The sequence below is a fragment of the Atractosteus spatula genome, chromosome 5, assembly GCF_055471065.1.
Source record: "Atractosteus spatula isolate fAtrSpa1 chromosome 5, fAtrSpa1.hap1, whole genome shotgun sequence".
Classification (NCBI taxonomy): domain Eukaryota; kingdom Metazoa; phylum Chordata; class Actinopteri; order Semionotiformes; family Lepisosteidae; genus Atractosteus; species Atractosteus spatula.
The window spans coordinates 62,154,489-62,160,599 of NC_142710.1; positions in this window are offsets into that span (position 1 = coordinate 62,154,489).

Consider the following 6,111-nt stretch of genomic DNA (forward strand, 5'->3'; position numbering starts at 1 on the left):
CAACTATACATATACTGTAGCAACATTGATATGCAGAATTTGTAAAGTCAAAGAATGAACAATCGTTTATTTTTTCTAATTTATGTCAATTTATGACAACTTTAAAGAAATTTCACATCATAATTATCATAAACTTCACAGCATAATTTTTTTCTATTACTTTGCAGCATATGGCACTGCAAGACATCCTAAAACCTTTTCATAGGAAGATTGTTTTCAATTATTATTAATTTAACAGCATAAGGGGGAGTAATAGGCTGGTTCTATTTATATTTTGACTTTTCCAAGCAAAAAGGAGCTTTCAGTGTTCTGGGATGACCATGTGCCAATAAGAAAGCATCCAAATTTGCTAACAAATTGGATAACAATAGATTGCACGACTACAATAAATTCCATGAGACTTTAATCTTGTGAACTACAGTACTTTGAGCTCATAGACAGATTCTTAAGCATTTCCATTTCTTAATAGTAAAAGACTACTTAGTTTAAACATCTGAAATAAATAATCTGACAATATACTGTAATAACCTTTTCCTTACATTAGCCAATGTATAAATACATTTCCAGCCTGACTTTAGCGGAAGGGTTTGCATAACTGTTTTATGCTGAATTGGATTTTTTAATTCTTGTGCAGGAATCATTTGTAACTTTCTTGTTGGAGCAGGGTTGGAAAAAATGCTGCATCGGTTCAGAAGAAGGGGAAAAAGAGATTGTGGGAACCTAATCAGCCCGAGTGAGTGTAGCCAGGCCCACACAACAGTTTGTGAAAAAATAAACAGTTGGTTATGTTTATTTTGGTGAGCTTCCTAACCGTGGAATGTTCCACATTTTTTCCCCATAAAAATAATACTCTTGAGTATCTTTTTTGCATGCACACATATTTCCAAGCTTAAAAAGTAGTCTTTATGGTTGAGTCAAATGAAAAAGAGAAATACGGGACTGTTAATAGGAAATGAAGAATGGCAGCAGTGTCCTAGAGCCAGCTTTGTTCAGCCTAGATTCAAGTCATCACATGGAAGGGATGAAGCTGCAGTTAGGTCTTAGATAATAACTGGAGACTTCAGCGAAACATAGATAAGACTCACAGAACTATGGTAACAATAAAGTATAATTAAATCTGCAAATGTATTAGGTCTTTTCAAACCAAAATATCATTTTTATAAAAATTCTTCCCAAAAAACATTTAGAAATTGTCTGATGCTACACAAATTCATTGACAGCCTTCTGCTGGAATCTTTTTCTAACAGCAGAGGGGTCCCTACAGTTGTACAGAGTATTTGTCAGGAGTATCTTACTACATTCAATAAAGCGTCTTCGTTTATCGGGTTTGCCAGAAACAAATCTGTTGTGCTGGAGGGGTAGGCAGTCTGAGCCAGGGATTAAAAACCTGGTCACCAGCTCCAAAGCCAAGACAGCTACCTCATCGTTAAAAAGCCTGGACTGCCTGACAAACTGGCAACACAGTCCCATTCACAGCCACTGACTATGCAGGCTTCCTGCAGGTGTTCATCACCCAGTAATACTCAGGCCCTGCTTTCTCACTCTCCATGCCACAGACCACAACGCGCACCCAAACAGACTGAGTACCTGAAAGCAGCCATTCCATTATCCACACCAAAGTAATGCTGGAGCAGTAGGCAGTCTGAGCCAGGAAACTGAACTTTTATCATGAGCTCTAAAGGCAAGTGCTTTATCTTGTGGAAAGTGTGTTCATGTGGTAGGGCTGCATCACACTTTTCTATGAGCTGCAGTGCTTACAGAATACCAGCAGATGGCGATCACCAATACTTTCGCTAGTCTCACACTACCCTAGTTGTGCTCCATTACCAATATTTGTGCAGGCAGATGAGCTATGCTGACCCTTACACTGTCAATAAAGAGAAACCAGAAAATGCAGTTAAAAATGAAAAAAAAAACAAAGGAAAGTTATTTTAGAAAACCACAACTTCTGATGCATGGAAACAAACACAAGCACAATCTGTTTTGGAATATAATCATATTGCTCAAGTGATCTTTATTAAACACAACTTGGAGGGGATTACAGTAAGAAAGTACACTGCATTAAATGCAAAGCCATTCTAATTTATATATAAATAATAATGTAAAGTGTTACAATTTTTTTCAGCTTACAGTGTAGTACTGCATAGTAGTTTCCACAGTGCAGGAAACAATTCTGCAATAAAATTAAACATAGCACAAAAAACGGTACAGCTAATGCAGTGGTCATGTTCGGGTAAGATGATGGATGGATATAGAGTGTCATTTACGGAAATCATTCTCATTAGTCTGCGATGAAGAACAGAGCAGTAAATTCTAAATGAAACATCCCAAAAGATTCATACTGCATTTGCATGATTGCTGCCTTCTGCTATTCATTTACTACTTTGCCACCTATTAGTATTCAATGCAGCCTGAGCTCGTGTTTTTTTTGTTAGGATTAGTAAATCTGAAAATATTGATTTGGCAGTAGGAAGCAGCTTTTTTTTCAAATATGCAGTGTGAGTGACACAGGAAATATGCCTGTCTATCACCAAATAACTGACAGGAACTGAAATACAGCTAAAGCTGTACATGTGAGTCTTTAAAGATAAGTATAAGCATGAATGCTGGAGCACTGACAGTGCCCCTTGCATTTCTTCTCAAGTCTGTGAAAGATGAAAGGCCACAATCTATACAGTAGATGCATTTCAGATAATTATATTATTTTTCTGCAAATGTTTACAGTTCAGCCATGTCGTTGACACTGATACCCTGGCTTCCTGAAAAAACAAGACGAGATCTTCAGATCAATTAGCTACTAACTACGAAATCGGCTGGATGGGCCTACGACCTCCTTTTGGTTGGACCCTTCCTTAGATTCTTTACTTGAGAAACGAGTGAAGTAAATCAAAGTCTTAGAAGAAGGATTCTGTCTTGCGTTGCTTAATCTGAAATCCTACTTTACTCACTACTTCTGCAAAAGAGCAATCAACAAATGAAGTTAACCTACTGTACAAAAAGAAGTGCAAAGACAATTTAAGAAATGTTTAATCATCTCCATTATCTCAAACGTTGCTGTACAAAGTGCCGGATTTCTCATTAGGCACTGTGCCTACAGTGCCTAGGGCCTATGTAATTTTTAGGGCCTACGAAGGAGGGAAACTCTAGTGACTAACACAAAACAAGCTGAAATAACATGCTTGCGCTCCACTCTAGGTGCTCCAAATCAATAATCATACGCTATCTAGCGGCTGTTCTAGAAACTAGAAGTATCGAAGTGATGGTTGTTCGACTTGTTCCATCAATTACGTGGTTAACATTAGAACAGTTTAAAGTGCCTCATGTCAATCAATGTAATTCAACTGGCGTTTTCGGAGTGAAAGTGCCTAGAGCCGACGAACACCAAGATCCAGCCCTGGCTGTACAACTGGTGTATAACTACTGTATATTAGATAATTTAGCAATATTTAAAGTTGAAACTTATATTTGTTTTGTTTTGTTTTTTAAAAGTTAAGATGTGGGTTTCATAACTCAGAATAACTGAGATTGTTACTTGAGCTAGTGGTCTATTTATATGATATTGTAAACACTGAAAGACTGAATTCCAAAAACATCTGCTGAAAAAAAAATTGGGAGGGGATAGCAACTTTGCCACCTTTGCAACTTTGCAGGGGGGACTGAATCCAGTAGAATCCCTTTGTCTAGCAAACCTTTTTTTGGCCTTAATGTTTTCTTAATCACAATTTTTGTGTTGTCTTTGCTTAAACACAAATTGTTTTATTTTACAGTTATTCTGAGAGTAAATAGTATTGATGTGCATATGAAAGAACGGTGATTAATACATTGCCTTTGCAAAAGTATTCAGACCCTCTCATTTTACCGAATTACAAATCCTTCATTGAACTATAGTTCTCTGTGATATTTTTATTTCTAAGCACTGAAACTCAAAATTAATTATTTTAATGTGAAATTGTTTTATGTTAGAAAATATTCTTAAGAAAAATAATAAAACTGAAAAATGTTGTTTGCATAAGTATTCAATCCCTGTGTTGCGGAAGTTCTTAGTTTACACAGGTGAAAAACAATTGCCCTAACAAGGACACAATTGTCTTACAATTGGCCTCTGCCTGTGAATCATTAAAACATTTTCTGGATAAAAACCCCACAGTTAAGGGATCAGGTTGTGAATCTGAAGGATAGCTGTGAAAATGAAGACTAAAGAGCATTTCAAAGAAGTTAGAGATAAAGTCAAACAAATGCATAAGTTGGGGAAAAGGGTACAAAACAATATCCAAGTGTTTGGATGTCCCAGTGGGCACTGCTGGTTCAGTTATCAGGAAGTGGAAGCTACATCAAACCAGCCACACAGCCTAGAAAAGGTCACCCCTTAAAAATTCTCTGCGCAAACAAGAAGAAGCCACAGAGAAGCCAACGAATGCTTTAAAGGAGCTACTGAGTTCAGTACCTGAGAGCGGAGTAAAGGTGCACCAGGCAACCATATCAAGAGCTCTGCATAACACCGGCCTGTGTGGGAGGTGGCACAGAAGAAGCCATTACTCAAAAAGAACCATGTGAAAGCATGTGTGGAGTTTGCCAAGAAGCATGATAGTGACCCAGATGCGATGTGGGAAAAGATTTTGTGGTCAGATGAGACCAAGATAGAGCTTTTTAACCCAAAATTCAAAGCGATATGTGTGGCACAAATCTAACATTGCCCACACCTCAAAAAAACCATACCTACAGTGAAATATGCTTGTGGTAGCATCATGCTGTGGGGCTGCTTTTCATCAGCAGGGACTGGGCATCTTGTTAAAATAGAAGCAAGACTGGAAGGTGCAAAATACAGGGACATACTGCAAGAGAACCTGTTTCAGTCTGCTAAAAAACTGGGGAGAAAGTTCATCTTTCAGCAGGACAATGATCCCAGACACAAGGCCAAAGTAACACTGGAGTGGCTCAAGAACAGAAAGGTGAATGTCCTACAATGGCCCAGTCAAAGCTCTGATCTTAATTCAACTGAGAATCCGTGACACTATTTGAAACTTGCGGTGCACAAGTGTCATCAGACTAACCTGAACAACCTGGAGACAATCAGTGTCCCAAGCTGGTACATACTTACCCCAAAAGACTTAAAGCTGGTCCTACTGCAAACGGTGGCTCTACAAAATATTAAAATGCGAGGATTGAATACTTATACAAACAGCATATTTTCTAACATAAAACAATGTTACATTAAAATAATTAAGTTTGAGTTTCAGTGCTTTGAAATAAAAATATCACAGAGAATCTTTCAATGTAGGATTTGTAAATCAGTAAAATGAGAGAATTGGTCAAGGGTCTGAATACTTCTGCAAGGGAATGTCCTTACTACAGTAAGAAACAACAGTCTGAATAGCATCATATTTATTATCAGGTATGTTGAAAAGTATCAACGAAATACAATTTATACATTTCTGTAGAATAAAGGCTTATAAACAATGTGTCTATATTAAATCAAGAGTTGTCATTAATCTATACGTATACTTTAAAATAATCTAATTTAGTTCGTAAAAAGGAATTCAAAAAACAACAATCCTTCAAAATATATTATGTTTACCTTTAAACAACAAGAAAGGATATATTCTCTTTAAGAAGCCACTGCGAACATGGGACTCCTTGCTGATCAGTTTATGTTTAGGGGAAGATGAGAAGACAGTGGTAAATGTTAAAAATAGAACGTAAATTAGAACTTCCTTAATTCGTCTTCATCCAAGAGACACAAAATGTTTGCACAACCATATGATCTTCTACAGTGTCCGAGTATTATCATCTGTAATTGAACACAGATGATCAGAAACAGTGTTATTGGGTGTATCTTTAAATCCTAGGTTAGGTTTTTCTTGACCATCTAACACTGGAGGTGGAGGTGAGGTGGTCAGCATCATCGCTCCGGCTGGCCTATTACCCCCAGAAGGATTAACCCCCCTGGTACTCATTTGGAAAGCAGGCTGAGTGGACCTGGAAGGAATTAGAACAAGCTACTGTACATCGCTTGCTCCTACCTGGGATTGAACCCGAGACCTTTCAATCAGGAAGCTAGACGCTCTTGCAACAGCTCCATCTTTAAATCCTACAGAGTTTAATTAAGAAAAG